The sequence below is a fragment of the Pongo pygmaeus genome, chromosome 3 (genome assembly GCF_028885625.2).
Source record: "Pongo pygmaeus isolate AG05252 chromosome 3, NHGRI_mPonPyg2-v2.0_pri, whole genome shotgun sequence".
In the NCBI taxonomy this organism is placed as follows: Eukaryota; Metazoa; Chordata; class Mammalia; order Primates; family Hominidae; genus Pongo; species Pongo pygmaeus.
In genome coordinates, this window is record NC_072376.2 from 175,110,850 (window position 1) to 175,128,920 (window position 18,071).

Sequence of the window (18,071 nt, forward strand, 5' to 3'; positions counted from 1 at the left end):
GGCAGGAGAATTGCTTGAACCTGGGAGGCGGAGGTTGCAGTGAGCTGAGATCGCACCACTGCACTCCAGCCCGGGCAACAAGAGAGAAACTCCGTCTCAAAAACAAAAACAAAAACAAAAGCAAACAACAACAACAAAAAACTATGAGTTCGCCATATAGTATGTCCTTAAAATAAGTAAAAGAATATTTGACAGGATTTTCATTCCTGTTTTGGCAGGTACATAGTAAAGGTTATCCTATAAATCCGCCTAATTTTAACCAAAAGTTGAGTGAGTCTGGAGCATTATGTTTACAATTGTTCATGTTAAAGCCTATTCCCAGCCGGGCGCGGTAGCTCACGCCTGTAATCCCAGCAGTTTAGGAGGCTGAAGCAGGACTATCACTTGGGGTCAGGAGATCGAGACCAGTCTGGACAACATGGTGAAAACCCATCTCTACTAAAAATACAAAAATTAGCTGGGTGTGGTGGCACATGCTTGTATTCTCAGCTACTACAGAGGCTGAGGCAGGAGAATTGCTTGCACCTGGGAGGCAGAGGTTGCAGTGAGCGGCAATGGTGCCACTGCACTCTAGACTCCAGCCTGGGCGACAAAGCAAGATTCAGTATCAAAAACAGAAGCAAACAAAAAAACACCTATTCCCTTGAAAAACATACAATCTGCTCTAAGGACTAAAACATATGCAAGATTTAGAAAAAAGAAAACCTTAGAATAATTTAAATTGGTAACACTCAAGAACATGTTATAAACAAAGATATAATTATGGTGGTAAATCAGTCATCTAAGATCTTCACTATTATCAGTATTATTTTCTTCCTCTTTAGGAAAATGTTGACTTACTGCACATGTACATTTAATACCATTATGCACACACACACACACGAATGAGACAAATATGATTGAATTTATAAGTATATTATTATTCCAGAGCTTTTGTTGATTTCAAGTAGAATAAAGTCATCAAGAAAATGGATGCATAGATGTCAATAAGAAATAATAATAAATGATGGGAAGTGTTGGAGCTGTTGGCTTATGGTAATATTATAAATTAGATATTCTGAAGAAGATATCCTCTTGGAGTTATGGGGTTCCAAATTAAAAGAGGTAGCTGAAAATTGAAGCAGTCAGCTGATGCTGAAACTGTAGACATTTTTCACTCAGTATATCCTATAAGGTGAGGGTAGACAAAGGGTCTTAAGACAATGCAAATTGAAGTTTTGGAACTGAGATGTTGGCATAATGCTAAAACTCTTGAAGTGGTATATTTGGATCATATGGTAATTCCTTGAAAATCTACAAATTTTTATCTCTGGGGAATATATATATATTAATGAGGTTAATAAGTCAATAAAGAGAATATAGACATGGGTTTCCATGCAAGTAAAGGGATTATCATAAATTCAGTGATAAACCTATGGGAAGATAAAAGATCTTCACAAGTTGTGTAGGTAGCCAATGGGAAGTGGTTGAACACCAGAGTGAGAGAAAGCTTTGAAGATTTGCTTTTGACTCAACATCTACCTAACTCTAAATGCTTTAGCAGTGGCTGCTCTTTACATCAGGAATGTAACATATATGTTTGCAAAAGAGAGCCCACTATTAGCAAGATAATTTTAGTGTAACCCAAATCCCTAGCTGGAGTGAACTGACTGATTACATATATTTGCTCATGTATTCTTCCACCTACTCTATTTCAAAATAACAAAAGTGTATGGATTACAAACTAAAAGCATTACATCTTCACAATATTGTTTGTCTGAAAAAATTCAAAGGTAAACTTCTCAGTAGGAGAGTTGCATCATGTGGGAGATCAGAGGTGGTTCTTTGGTGCCTTTGGGTCTCAACCCTGTAGTATCTTCTCTTCCTTTCTCTTGAATTAAGTTAGGATTCACAGGGAACATTGGTTGACTATCTGCTATGCCGCTAAAAAGGAAGAATAGCTAATCTTTCTGTGAAACTTGACCTTGCAGATGAAAATAACCAGACCAATCAGAAGTATAATTTCCATACAAGAGAAATCAAAGGCAACATGAACAACTTAAAACATCTGAAACAATTATAATTTTAAAATAAGCATGATGACTATACTTCAGAAAAGAGTTTAGCAAAATGAAATAAGAACAAGAAAGACTAAAGAAAACCCACGTGAAAATATCAGGCATGAGAAAACGATAGTTGATATAATGAATATGAGATAGGAGTTAAATAGCAGGATAAATGAAGCTGAATTATTAGTAAAGAAGATTAAATTAAGGCAAATAATTCTGGAAAGAAAGAATATATATCAAAAAAGTGATATCAGTTTTTAAGTAGCAGATCCATTAACAGTTCATAAGAACTCCAGAAAAATAGAAACATAAAAACAGAAAGTAGAAAAGAGTTAAATAAGTTGTAAAATAAATTTTCCGCAAGTGAATACACAATCTAGAATTGAAAGGTTTTTTAAAATGGCAATTAGGGTAGAAGAATAAATTCACAAATACTTGCATAGAACAAAATTTAAAGAGACTAATTACAAATATATATGTATAATTAATTCTGGAAAAAATAATACTCACACAGGAAAAATAATTATATTGACATCAGATTCTCAATAGCAAAATGCTTATGACAATTGAATATTTTAAAATTAGTAATTAAATGTTACAACATTTACATGTCATTTTATAATATAAATATTCTTAGGAATAAAAGGAACAAAAATAGCTTCAATATTATGGATTGTCAATAATTCAGAATAGTTCTGAACTATTTCTATTTAAATAATTTAATAATAATTTAAACAATAAATTAAATAACTTAGTATTTAATCATTACATAACCATTTTTCCTTTTCACCTTGAAAATCACTGTTGGAAAAAAAAGACTTTATTAAAAAAAAAAACTCCAGGAGAATTTGACAAGAAAATAATTTTATGACTTCAGATATATTTTACTTAAATAGCATAAAAACAAAAAAGAGAGACAGAGAGAGAAACTAGTTCCATAAGAAGGGAACTGGAAAGACATGTTTGGGGTTGGGGGAGTAGAAAACAAAGGAATTTGAATTTTATCTAAAACTTTGTCATTTGATGGGAAGATATAAATGTTAATGAAGTTAATAAATTAATAAAGAGAAAAACTATATTTGTAGATTAACTAGAAAAAATTAGGTCTATAAAATGAAAGCAGGAAATAGGAAAAATAAGAACACAGTAAAAATATACATGGTAGAGGAGAGAAATAAAACCTAATGTAACAATAATAATAATTGTAAATGTTTTAAATTTACCATTTAAACCTCTTCTATGGGTCAAAAATATGGTCCAGTAATGTATTGTCTTAATACATTACTTAATACATGTTTAAGAAACACTTAAAACCAAAGGACAAAAATGTATGTGTGTTGAGGGGAGGGTGTGTATGTGTACTTGGTTCAAATAAGAAACAAAATAAATTTGGTGTATCAATACTAAAATCTCAGATAAAATGTTGATTAAAAATATTGTAGAGAATTGGGGGGAAATATATCTGTAACAGGTATCATAGAACAGGAAGATATAAACATCATCAACATATAATCATCTAATAAGAGATTTAACACTGAATTAATATATAAGTTAATTATATAAATTAAATTGATTAATGGCGAGATAGATACACAAATAGAGCAACAAATGGTGTTGTAATCTAACATATCTCACTAAAAACAAAACCTTCAACAGAAGAATCACTTGAGATATAAATAATATGAAAAGGAAGCAGCTCAAACTATTTGAAATATTAAAAAAATAGAAAACCCTACTAGACATATAAAGAATAACCAGAAAAAGAGCATTCTTTTAAATACACATTAACAAAAAATTAGTGCATTAGGCCATAAAGAGAGCTTCATAAAAAACCTTTGGAGAAATTATACATATAATTTTATCAGATACCATTCAGTAATATTAGAATAAATATCAATAGGCTGCTGAGAGTAGCACACTGTAAACAGAAACTAAATAATATTCCTCAATAACCCTAAAAGAAAATCATAATGTGATTATGAAATATTTAGACTGAACCAAAGGAAAGCACCACATGATGAAATTCATGGAGGGCTGAAAAACACAGTATTTGTGGGAAACTTATAGCTTTAATTATCATGAAACAAGAAAGGTTATAGAATAGAAACTATTCATCTGGCGTAAGAGGTTGCAAGATAGTAACAACATTAGCAAAGAAAAACAAGAAGGAAATAGGGAAGAAAAAGAAATAAAAAATATAAACAAAATTTGAATTTGAATTTGTTGTCATTAACATTAATAAAATCTCATAGCCAAACCTGTCACAAGTCTGAATTAAAAAAATAAAAGTAGAATTTTAAAATAAACAAAATGTAGAATGAATATAACTGGAAATACAACAGAGACTTGATGGAAAGAGTAGTTATTACATTCTAATAAGTCTAGTCTAGTAATTCTACATGTAAAATGATACATTTCTGAAAAAACACAAAATGCCAAAATAGGACAAGAAGAAAAATAAAACTTAGTGAGTAAAATTTGAAACAAAACAAACAACAACAAAAAAAAATCAACCGTAACCAAAAAAATGCCTTAAGTGGCTACCTTTGATGGCCGCACCAAAATGCTTTTGTAGATGATTTCAGAAAGTAAACGGTTTCTATACTATAACATACAGTCAGAAAGTCAGAAAATAAATGGTTTCTATATTATAATATTTTTCAAGAAAATATAAAATAGCAAAATATATGCTGCTGTTTGTGTGAGACTACAGCATTTGAGTAGGAATAATCCCCTGCAACCCATTATTATGAAAGCTTAGAAATTCTTGTAAGTTCCGTTAGGGATCCAGAGAGAGGATGACCATCAGAGTTTCTGTGGCAGTCATTGATTTGTAACAATGCAGAATTCAACAATTAGAAGCACAAATCAAAGGACACAGAAAGATCTCCAAGAATACAGTGCTGAGTGAAAAATTAAGCAAACGCGTGTGACAAAAACCATGATATTATGTGAATTAACAGCATAAAAGCACACATTTTTTTGTGGTGAGTACACTTAAAATCTACTCTCTTAGTTTTCAAGTAAACAACATATTGTTTCTAACTATAGTCATTGTGTTGTATAATAGATCTCTTGAATTTATTCACCCTAATTGTTGTTAAAAAGCACACACACAGAACAAGAAAATATGTTTTATAATAATACTAATGAAAACAAGTCATGAAACAAATTGATATAGTTGACAATGGGAAGAAGAGTTACATAGGGAATTGTGATAAAAAGTAATAAATAGATGGGTGGAATGGTTGATAAATAGTTACAAATAAAGTAAAAAATTAATTTTGAAAGGCTAATTATTATAGGCACTTGTCTGTGTCTGGGATGCAAACAGGAGATACATATATAGATACACATTTATAAAATTGTTTAAAAATAACTTTTTGGCCAATGGAAACAACATAGGAATGTATATTTTCAACTTGTGCTCTAGGTAAAGGAAAAATACTTTCCTGAGTATTTTCTGAGTGTTTTTCAGAGTATCTGTAACCACAGTATGTCCTCTTAAGGGTTGCAGTGCAAATTTATACTGCAGATATAGTCACAAAAACTCAAGAAATAAGTTAAAATGGTCTTTTTTTAGTAGCGCCTTAAGGTCCTTTGCAGCAGAGAAGCGCTTCATCTTTGAGAATCTGTGTCCTAGACTCATGCCTCACAAAATTCTCAAAGAGAAATAGACAAAACGCATTTTCAGAGTCCAAATGTATAAAACATGTGTGCATAACAAGTTACTAGAATGAATGGCAGTGGACTCAACAGACTATGCTCCCTCAAATTTCAAACATTGAAATTCCTGAATATAGAATATAAATTGATAAGATGAAAAATGTTTAAGGAGATACAGAGAATTACTAACACATTTAAGGTACAAGATCCTTTTATATGAATGATTAGGATAGTTTAAAAATAAACAAATTTTAAAATTCATTTTAAAAGATATATTCTAGAAAAATGTATATAACATTAAATCCAACTTTAGAAGATATAGATTATCAATATAACTTTACCTTTATTTTTTAAAAGTGAACATTCTTATAAAATTCTGTCCAAAAATTCAAAAATACCTAAGATGTACCCAAGATAATTCAATAAATCATTGAAAAAATAGTTCCCGTTCTATGCAAATTTTTTCCAGAGGAAAAAAACAAGAAGGGCATATTTTCCTCATCTCATTTGATGAATCTAGTATTTAGTATTAAGGTAATAAAACCCAAAGTAAAATATTATGGATCAATTTACTTATAAAATAGATGCAAAATTGATAAAATATTTAGCAAAATGAATGCACTGATATACACATTTGAGCACAATATGCATATACACCTACATCAATCTTAGGTTAACTGTAAGTATTCAGGATGCATTTATATTAGAAAATTTAGTATTACTATTCACCATGTAAAAAAGAAATTGATCGTATTAATATATGCCCAAACATGCACAAGTAAATATCTACTCACTGAAAAATACGAATAAATTAGCAAACTAGTAACACTCTATTAAGAACGTTCGTCAACCAGTGAATAGAATCCTGCAGAAAACACTTCACTTTGTGATGAAACATTAGATGCATTCCACTTAAAATCAAGAATCTGGCCATGATATTCACAATCCATATTTCCATTAAACAACTCGCTGACAATTCCAAACATTAACAATGATAATAAATAAATAAATTGTATAAGGACAGAGAAAAAATGAATGACATTACCACTATCTGATAAAGTATATACTTGTTAATATAGAAAACTGAGTTAAACTTTAAACTTTAAATGTAAGAGCAAGTAAAAAAATGAAAACAAGAGGCTAAATTCTCCCTGTAGAAAATAAGAGAACAGATTTCCCACCACTCTCTTTTCTTAGAGCATTTACTTTAAAGAAACTTGTAATCATAAGTTCTTTCTGTGTCTTTTCAAGTGTGTACAACTCTTTTTAAAAGCTAAATAAGCCATTTGCCAGCTTGAAGACAAAGGAGTATCTTTTTCAAGGACCTGGGTAACATGTCTGAAATGTAATGGTCAGGGCAGAGAGTGTACCTGTACCCAGTTTCTCTGAGAGAGGAGGAGCCTAACTTCATTACAAGTTGCAAAACTACCTCCAAGTTGCAAAACTACCTTTTGTCATAAAGACATAAGAAATTATTTTTTCCTTTTAATAAAGCCAATTAGTTAACACAGGTAGTCACCAATGGAATTGTGGATTAACTCTGTGACAAATGGTGCTGTCAAATCCAGTTACTTGATAACTAGTTATTGTTTTTGTGGAGAGCATGTGTGAGATGGGCTGTATTTGCTTGGTTATAGAAAAGGGTAAATTTTATTTCTGCTTTTTCATGTCTTAGTGGATTGCCTACGATGTGCATCAAATTGTTGTTTAATGCTTATTTAATAATAAAACCACTTCTTTTTCATCTACTTTGTATAGAGTTTTGCCTGGTTGTGAGATTTAAAAATATATATATTTCCTTAACAATTCTCATAATTAGTACTATAATTCAAAGAGCAATTTGATCAATGTACACAAATGAATTACATGCTTATATACAAAGTTATATTTAATACAACTCTAAATATAATACCATTATAATAGTAATACTATATACAGGAATACATTTAGCAAATTATCTGTAATATCTCTGTGAAAATATTCTTTATGGAAAGTATAATAAATGGTATTGAAAGACATTTAAAAATGTATCTATTGACCCATATATATAAATAGACAGATGATAGATAGATAGATAGATAGATAGATAGATAGATAGACAAATTATAAGGCAATCAATATATTAAGCATCTTAATTCTCCTTAAATCCAACTGTATTTCAAACAGTATGTTAATTTTTTCATTGAAACATTTGGAAGTGTGATGACTAAGAACTGATAAAACAATTTTGTAGAAAAAAAGGTGGAGAGATTTACTATGTATCAAAACTTCTTATAGTTTTTACTACTATGAATAGGCAGATAGACAGATTTCTAAAATGGAGACACAAGAAATACAATATGGCATATGCAAGTTACAAATGTGGCACTGCAAGTCACTGGGGAAAGGATAAATTATATAATAAATGGCACTTAAACTATTATATATTCATGTAGATAAAAATAAAATAGACTTCTGCATCATACAATACAGAATAATTATATTTAGTTCAAAGATCCAAATATAAAAAAACTCTTAAATTTTTTGAAAGATAATATATGCTTCTACATAACCAAAGAGTAAGAAATAATTTAGTAAACAAATACTAAAAATGAAACCCTGTAGAAATATTGATAGTTACCAAATTTAAAAATATGTGTGAATTAATGATGTGAAAAGACAATCATACATTGGAAAAAAACATTTGCAATGAATGTCACTATAAAGCTTTAGTTCTCAGAATATACAAAGCACTAAAAATCAATTTAGAAACAAAGAATCCAATGGTAACAAAAATGGGTTACATATATATGAATGGGACCAAGAAAGAAACTGGAATCAATGCTGATGATTTTCATCAGATGGTGAGTAATATTTTTGTTGGAGAAAAATCAGTAACCCATTTCTAGAGTAATTTGTAAGCACTAACTATATTTTAGCATGCAGGTATTCTTGGAGATAGCAAATCCACTTTTGAGGGTGTGTCCTAGGGTAATTTCTGTACACTTGAAAAAATGTATAAGAATGTTCCTAGCAGCACTGTATGAACATTCTGTCCTTTATATGATGCATGCGGTATATTTGTAAATGGGATATTATAGAGGAAATACATGAATTAAAGCTACTGGAATCAATATGCATAAATACATTCCAACTATATAACATTTTATATCACGCAAAATCACTATTTATTGTTTATCAGCATTTGCATACATATCAAACATGCAAAGAATATAATAGGAATCCTTAACAAAAAATTTTTTAAAAGCTTTATTTTTAAACAGTGGTCAAGTAAGGAATATAACTGGGGAGAGGTAGAGACTTAAACAACATTGTCAACATTTTATTTCTTACTTTTCTATTGGATTCACAAAGCTTTATTAAATTATTTATACATATTATTGCATATCTGAAATATTTTATAGTAAATGGAAGGAAAAGGAAGTATATATAAATGCCAAATTCCAACCTTAAACTAATAAAAATACTATTATTTAACTTTAGACATCTGTTGTGAATTTCATTATCACAGAGGAGAATGTGTTGCTACATGGAGACATCTGATTTTGTGTGTCTTCACAGGAGTGTGATTGAAACTGCTGTTTCACATAGAAAGGCCTGTGTGCAGCAGGTTGCAAACAGGTCCTGAGGGGACGGCACGTCCCAGCTGGAGTGTGTGGCCCATCTGCCCGATTAGCACCGTGGCTGAAAGGAGCTGACAAGCAGCTTCTATTTTTATCTAATCTTTAAATTCCAGGAACTTCATTTCACTAAATCATAGCTTTTGAGTAGGATTGTAAAAGCTTTCCCTCTGCTCATTCCTTTTTAATCTAGGTTTCTCTCAAGAGCTCTACTCATGGAAGGCTCTATTCTGATAAACTCTCCATCTCCCCTGCCATTACAACATTGAAATGAAAATCCCCTGAGCTAAAAGCAAAACAAAACAGTGTCTAAGGATAACTTAGCAATTACTCATACTGCTAAAGGTATTTTAACAGATTTAATAATTAATACTTCCTGTTTTTATATAGTTTTTGCATTGGACATAATGCAGTACAGTACGCAAAGATTAGTGTATTTACAATTGCTTTCACTGCTTTTCTTAGCGACAATAAAAATGCACCTGTGAATTTATTAAGCATTCCTATCATTGCTCTTTAAAAGTTAGTTTTAATTTTACTATATATGTAATGTATGTTTATATTTGAAAGACATATTTCAGCCGGGGAGGTGGCTAATGCCTGTAATCCCAGCACTTTGGGAGGCCAAGGTGGGCAGATGGCTTAAAGTCAGGAGTTCGAGACCAGCCTGGCCAACACGGTGAAACCCCATCTCTATTAAAAATACAAAAATTAGTTGGGTGTGGTGGCACATGCCTGTAGTCCCAGCTATTTGGGAGGCTGAGGCAGGAGAACCGCTTGAATCTGGGAGACGGAGGTTGCAGTGAGCCAAGATCACATCATTGCACTCCAGCCTGGGTAAGAGAGTGAGACTCCATCTCAAAATAATAATAATAATAATAATAATAATAATAATTCTGGCGTACTGGACAATGGCAAGATAGTATGTCACACACATATTCTGAAGGATAGTGTAATACGTTAAAAGGAAATGTTAGTATCTAATTAATTACACGTGTTTGTGCATATTTAATGATTCCATTTATAATTATGGGCTAGTAAGATATATGTACATGGTTATGAGGGTGAGTGTGGGTAATGAAATGCTTGAAGATGAATATGATATTAGAGGAGGAATCCAAATGATCTGTTCTTTGATATCAGTGATAAGGAAGCAAACTCAATTTCCAAGAGTTAGGGACAAGGCTAGAATGGGAATAGAAGGTTTCAACTGGAAACCGCTATATTCTGGCCATATAGGAAAGCAAGGATATCAAATGACAAGAAATAGATTAGCCTGTGATGTTAGTTTTTTTAAAGGGAGAATAATTCTGATCAATGTTACACTTTCAACTAATCAATTCCTCTTTTTTTTTTTTTTTTTTTTTTTTGAGACAGGATCTCGCTCTGTCCCCCAGGCTAGAGTGCAGTGGCATGATCTCAGCTCACTGCAACCTCCGCCTTCCAGGTTCAAACAATTCTCCTGCCTCAGCCTCCCGAGTAGCTGGGATTACAGGCACACACCACCATGCCTGGCTAATTTTGTATATTTTTAGTAGAGACGGGGTTTCACCATGTTGGCCAGGCTGGTTTCGAACATCTGACCTCAAGTGATATGTCTGCCTCGGCCTCCCAAAGTGTTAGGATTACAGGCATGAGCCATCGTGCCTGGCAGCAACTGATCTATTCAATTAGAAATTTTTATGGTTGACGTGCAATTAAAATGGAGTTAGATTTCAAAATTATAACAAGGAGGATATAGTACTTGCTCTAAATCAAAGTTGAACTGTATTAAAATTATTCACACAATTAGGAAAAAAATCAATGAACTAAAGACTTTCAATTATATAGTTCATTATTGCAGCTAAAACAATGGCATAATTGTATTGAAAATGGGAATTCACTAATTCTTTACCCTTGGACAAGTGTAATTCAATTAATTTCAAATTTTAGAAAAGAAATACAATTTCAAAATAATGGAGGAAACTTTAATAAATAAGGCAGAAATCCCATAACATTTAAAATGATCAATAGTTAAAGGGCCACAGGCATATCTTTTAAACAATAATACAAATTTCTAAAAGTCTGAGTATGTATCAAAATAAGTTTGAGATAACCTAAAATTATGTGATATTTATATCCCAACAAGTGTTAAGTGGCTGATATTTTTGACACAATACAAGAGAAAAACACAGCAATCATGTACTAATTTCTCATACCTATTGATAGTCAAAAATTTTCAGTTCTTGAAACTGAAATATTAGCCATAGGACATCATGCATGGTAGAAAGCATACATTCTTACGTGTTAATATTGTGGTTATGGGGGAGGAGCCAAGATGGCCGAATAGGAACAGCTCCGGTCTACAGCTCCCAGCGCGAGCGACGCAGAAGACGGGTGATTTCTGCATTTCCATCTGAGGTACCGTGTTCATCTCACTAGGGAGTGCCAGACAGTGGGCGCAGGTCAGTGGGTGAGCGCACCGTGCACCAGCCGAAGCAGGGGCGAGGCATTGCCTCACTCGGGAAGCGCAAGGGGTCAGGGAGTTCCCCTTCCAGAGGTGACAGACGGCACCTGGAAAATCGGGCCACTCCCACCCGAATACTGTGCTTTTCCGACGGGCTTAGGAAACGGTGCCCCAGGAGAGTATAGCCCGCACCTGGCTCAGAGGGTCCTACGCCCACAGAGTCTCGCTGATTGCTAGCACAGCAGTCTGAGATCAAGCAGCAAGTCGGCAGCGAGGCTGGGGGAGGGGCGCCCGCCATTGCCCAGGCTCGCTTAGGTAAACAAAGCAGCCTGGAAGCTTGAACTGGGTGGAGCCCACCACAGCTCAAGGAGGCCTGCCTGCCTGCCTCTGTAGGCTCCACCTCTGGGGGCAGGGCACAGACAAACAAAAAGACAGCAGTAACCTCTGCAGACTTAAATGTCCCTGTCTGACAGCTGTGAGGAGAGCAGTGGTTCTCCCAGCACGCAGCTGGAGATCTGAGAACGGGCTGACTGCCTCCTCAAGTGGGTCCCTGACCCCTGACCCCCGAGCAGCCTAACTGGGAGGCACCCCCCAGCAGGGGCAGGCTGACACCTCACACGGCCGGCCAGGTACTCCAACAGACCTGCAGCTGAGGGTTCTGTCTGTTAGAAGGAAAACTAACAGAAAGGACATCCACACCAAAAACCCATCTGTACATCACCATCATCAAAGACCAAAAGTAGATAAAACCACAAAGATGGGGAAAAAACAGAGCAGAAAAACTGGAAACTCTAAAAACCAGAGTACCTCTCCTCCTCCAAAGGAACGCAGTTCCTCACCAGCAACGGAACAAAGCTGGACGGAGAATGACTTTGACGAGCTGAGAGAAGAAGGCTTCAGACGATCAAATTACTCCGAGCTACGGGAGGATATTCAATCCAAAGGCAAAGAAGTTGAAAACTTTGAAAAAAATTTAGAAGAATGTATAACTAGAATAACCAATACAGAGAAGTGCTTAAAGGAGCTGATGGAGCTGAAAACCAAGGCTCGAGAACTACGTGAAGAATGCAGAAGCCTCAGGAGCCGATGCGATCAAATGGAAGAAAGGGTATCAGCCCTGGAAGATGAAATGAATGAAATGAAGCGAGAAGGGAAGTTTAGAGAAAAAAGAATAAAAAGAAACGAGCAAAGCCTCCAAGAAATGTGGGACTATGTGAAAAGACCAAATCTACGTCTGATTGGTGTACCTGAAAGTGATGGGGAGAATGGAAACAAGTTGGAAAACACTCTGCAGGATATTATCCAGGAGAACTTCCCCAATCTAGCAAGGCAGGCCAACATTCAGATTCAGGAAATACAGAGAACGCCACAAAGATACTCTTCGAGAAGAGCAACTCCAAGACACATAATTGTCAGATTCACCAAAGTTGAAATGAAGGAAAAAATGTTAAGGGCAGCCAGAGAGAAAGGACGGGTTACCATCAAAGGGAAGCCCATCAGACTAACAGCGGATCTCTCGGCAGAAACCCTACAAGCCAGAGGAGAGTGGGGGCCAATATTCAACATTCTTAAAGAAAAGAATTTTCAACCTAGAATTTCATATCCTGCCAAACTAAGCTTCATAAGTGAAGGAGAAATAAAATACTTTACAGACAAGCAAATGCTGAGAGATTTTGTCACCACCAGGCCTGCCCTAAAAGAGCTCTTGAAGGAAGCGCTAAACATGGAAAGGCACAACCGGTACCAGCCACTGCAAAATCATACCGAAATGTAAAGACCATTGAGACTAGGAAGAGACTGCATCAACTAACGAGCAAAACATCGAGCTAACATCATAATGACAGGATCAAATTCACACATAACAATATTAACTTTAAATGTAAATGGACTAAATGGTCCAATTAAAAGACACAGACTGGCAAATTGGATAAAGACTCAAGACCCATCAGTGTGCTGTATTCAGGAAACCCATCTCACGTGCAGAGACACACATAGGCTCAAAATAAAAGGATGGAGGAAGATCTACCAAGCAAATGGAAAACAAAAAAAGGCAGGGGTTGCAATCCTAGTCTCTGATAAAACAGACTTTAAACCAACAAAGATCAAAAGAGACAAAGAAGGCCATTACATAATGGTAAAGGGATTAATTCAACAAGAAAAGCTAACTATCCTAAATATATATGCACCCAATACAGGAGCACCCAGATTCATAAAGCAAGTCCTGAGTGACCTACAAAGAGACTTAGACTCCCACACATTAATAATGGGAGACTTTAACACCCCACTGTCAACATTAGACAGATCAACGAGACAGAAAGTCAACAAGGATACCCAGGAATTGAACTCAGCTCTGCACCAAGCAGACCTAATAGACATCTACAGAACTCTCCACCCCAAATCAACAGAATATACATTTTTTTCAGCACCACACCACACCTATTCCAAAATTGACCATATACTTGGAAGTAAAGCTCTCCTCAATAAATGTAAAAGAACAGAAATTGTAACAAACTGTCTCTCAGATCACAGTGCAATCAAGCTAGAACTCAGGATTAAGAATCTCACTCAAAACCGCTCAACTACGTGGAAACTGAACAACCTGCTCCTGAATGACTACTGGGTACATAACGAAATGAAGGCAGAAATAAAGATGTTCTTTGAAACCAACGAGAACCAAGACACAACATACCAGAATCTCTGGGATGCATTCAAAGCAGTGTGTAGAGGGAAATTTATAGCACTAAATGCCCACAAGAGAAAGCAGGAAAGATCCAAAATTGACACCCTAACATCACAATTAAAAGAACTAGAAAAGCAAGAGCAAACACATTCAAAAGCTAGCAGAAGGCAAGAAATAACTAAAATCAGAGCAGAACTGAAGGAAATAGAGACACAAAAAACCCTTCAAAAAATAAATGAATCCAGGAGCTGGTTTTTTGAAAGGATCAACAAAATTGATAGACCGCTAGCAAGATTAATAAAGAAAAAAAGAGAGAAGAATCAAATAGATGCAATAAAAAATGATAAAGGGGATATCACCACCGATCCCACAGAAATACAAACTACCATCAGAGAATATTACAAACACCTCTATGCAAATAAACTAGAAAATCTAGAAGAAATGGATAAATTCCTCAACACATACACCCTCCCAAGACTAAACCAAGAAGAAGTTCAATCTCTGAATAGACCAATAACAGGAGCTGAAATTATGGCAATAATCAATAGCTTACCAACCAAAAAAAGTCCAGGACCAGATGGGTTCACAGCCGAATTCTACCAGAGGTACAAGGAGGAGCTGGTACCATTCCTTCTGAAACTATTCCAATCAATAGAAAAAGAGGGAATCCTCCCTAACTCATTTTATGAGGCCAGCATCATCCTGATACCAAAGCCTGGCAGAGACACAACAAAAAAAGAGAATTTTAGACCAATATCCTTGATGAACATTGATGCAAAAATCCTCAATAAAATACTGGCAAACCGAATCCAGCAGCACATCAAAAAGCTTATCCACCATGATCAAGTGGGCTTCATCCATGGGATGCAAGGCTGGTTCAATATACGCAAATCAATAAATGTAATCCAGCATATAAACAGAACCAAAGACAAAAACCACATGATTATCTCAATAGATGCAGAAAAGGCCTTTGACAAAATTCAACAACCCTTCATGCTAAAAACTCTCAATAAATTAGGAATTGATGGGACGTATCTCAAAATAATAAGAGCTATTTATGACAAACCCACAGCCAATATCATACTGAATGGGCAAAAACTGAAAGCATTCCCTTTGAAAACTGGCACAAGACAGGGATGCCCTCTCTCGCCACTTCTATTCAACATAGTGTTGGAAGTTCTGGCCAGGGCAATTAGGCAGGAGAAGGAAATCAAGGGTATTCAATTAGGAAAAGAGGAAGTCAAATTGTCCCTGTTTGCAGATGACATAATAGTATATCTAGAAAACCCCATTGTCTCAGCCCAAAATCTCCTTAAGCTGATAAGCAACTTCAGCAAAGTCTCAGGATACAAAATCAATGTGCAAAAATCACAAGCATTCTTATACATCAATAACAGACAGAGAGCCAAATCATGAGTGAACTCCCATTCACAATTGCTTCAAACAGAATAAAATACCTAGGAATCCAACTTACAAGGGATGTCAAAGACCTCTTCAAGGAGAACTACAAACCACTGCTCAAGGAAATAAAAGAGGATACAAACAAATGGAAGAACATTCCATGCTCATGGGTAGGAAGAATCAATATCATGAAAATGGCCATCCTTCCCAAGGTAATTTACAGATTCAATGCCATCCCCATCAAGCTACCAATGACTTTCTTCACAGAATTGGAAAAAACTACTTTAAAGTTCATATGGAACCAAAAAAGAGCCCGCATCGCCAAGTCAATCCTAAGCCAAAAGAACAAAGCTGGAGGCATCACGCTACCTGACTTCAAACTATACTACAAGGCTACAGTAACCAAAACAGCATGGTACTGGTACCAAAACAGAGATATAGATCAATGGAACAGAACAGAGCCGTCAGAAATAATGCCACATATCTACAACCATCTGATCTTTGACAAACCTGAGAAAAACAAGAAATGGGGAAAGGATTCCCTATTTAATAAATGGTGCTGGGAAAACTGGCTAGCCATATGTAGAAAGCTGAAACTGGATCCCTTCCTTACACCTTATACAAAAATCAATTCAAGATGGATTAAAGACTTAAATGTTAGACCTAAAACCATAAAAACCCTAGAAGAAAACCTAGGCAATACCATTCAGGACATAGGCATGGGCAAGGACTTCATGTCTAAAACACCAAAAGCAATGGCAACAAAAGCCAAAATTGACAAATGGGATCTAATTAAACTAAAGAGCTTCTGCACAGCAAAGGAAACTACCATCAGAGTGAACAGGCAACCTACAAAATGGGAGAAAATTTTCGCAACCTACTCATCTGACAAAGGGCTAATATCCAGAATCTACAATGAACTCCAACAAATTTACAAGAAAAAAACAAACAACCCCATCAAAAAGTGGGCGAAGGACATGAACAGACACTTCTCAAAAGAAGACATTTATGCAGCCAAAAGACACATGAAAAAATGCTCACCATCACTGGCCATCAGAGAAATGCAAATCAAAACCACAATGAGATACCATCTCACACCAGTTAGAATGGCGATCATTAAAAAGTCAGGAAACAACAGGTGCTGGAGAGGATGTGGAGAAATAGGAACACTTTTACACTGTTGGTGGGACTGTAAACTAGTTCAACCCTTGTGGAAGTCAGTGTGGCGATTCCTCAGGGATCTAGAACTAGAAATTCCATTCGACCCAGCCATCCCATTACTGGGTATATACCCAAAGGACTATAAATCATGCTGCTATAAAGACACATACACACGTATGTTTATTGCGGCATTATTCACAATAGCAAAGACTTGGAACCAACCCAAATGTCCAACAATGATAGACTGGATTAAGAAAATGTGGCACATCTACACCATGGAATACTATGCAGCCATAAGAAATGATGAGTTCATGTCCTTTGTAGGGACATGGATGAAATTGGAAATCATCATTCTCAGTAAACTATCGCAAGAACAAAAAACCAAACACCGCATATTCTCACTCATAGGTGGGAATTGAACAATGAGAACACATGGACACAGGAAGGGGAACATCACACTTCAGGGACTGTTGTGGGTTGGGGGGAGGGGGGAGGGATAACATTGGGAGATATACCTAATGCTAGATGACGAGTTGGTGGGTGCAGTGCACCAGCATGGCACATGTATACATATGTAACTTACTGCACATTGGGCACATGTACCATAAAACCTAAAGTATAATAATAATAATAATAATAATAATTACAATAAAAGAAAAAAAAATATTATTCTTAACTATAAAAAAAAAAAAAAAAAAATATTGTGGTTATGTTAAAGCACTCAAATTTTAAACTTATTTTAGAGTCAAATAAAAATTAGATGCAGTAGAAGTTAGGTCTGAGGCTCTAAATTATACCATCCTATTGGGAATTGAGAAGAAAATTGAAATAAATATAATATCTATTTGTGTTTATTTATCAAAACTATGTAATATCATCAGTATCTTCAAGGATGATATGAAAGCCACATTCCACTTCATTCCTTTCAGAACATGGTAATATCACAGTAGTCTGCTAAGCCAATGCACAATCACAAAGGTCAGGAAAAGTCCAAAGGCACAGTGGAATAGAAATGTTAATAATAGTCTATAAATAGCATAATCTATAAC

General features: G+C 34.9%; 1 protein-coding gene across 2 annotated transcripts in view; it reads right to left on the bottom strand.

Annotated features, from left to right (window-relative positions):
- Nucleotides 1-18,071, bottom strand: part of FSTL5 (follistatin like 5) — an 814,279-nt gene that overhangs the window by 654,630 nt on the left and 141,578 nt on the right. The gene's annotated exons all lie outside the window — the stretch shown is intronic.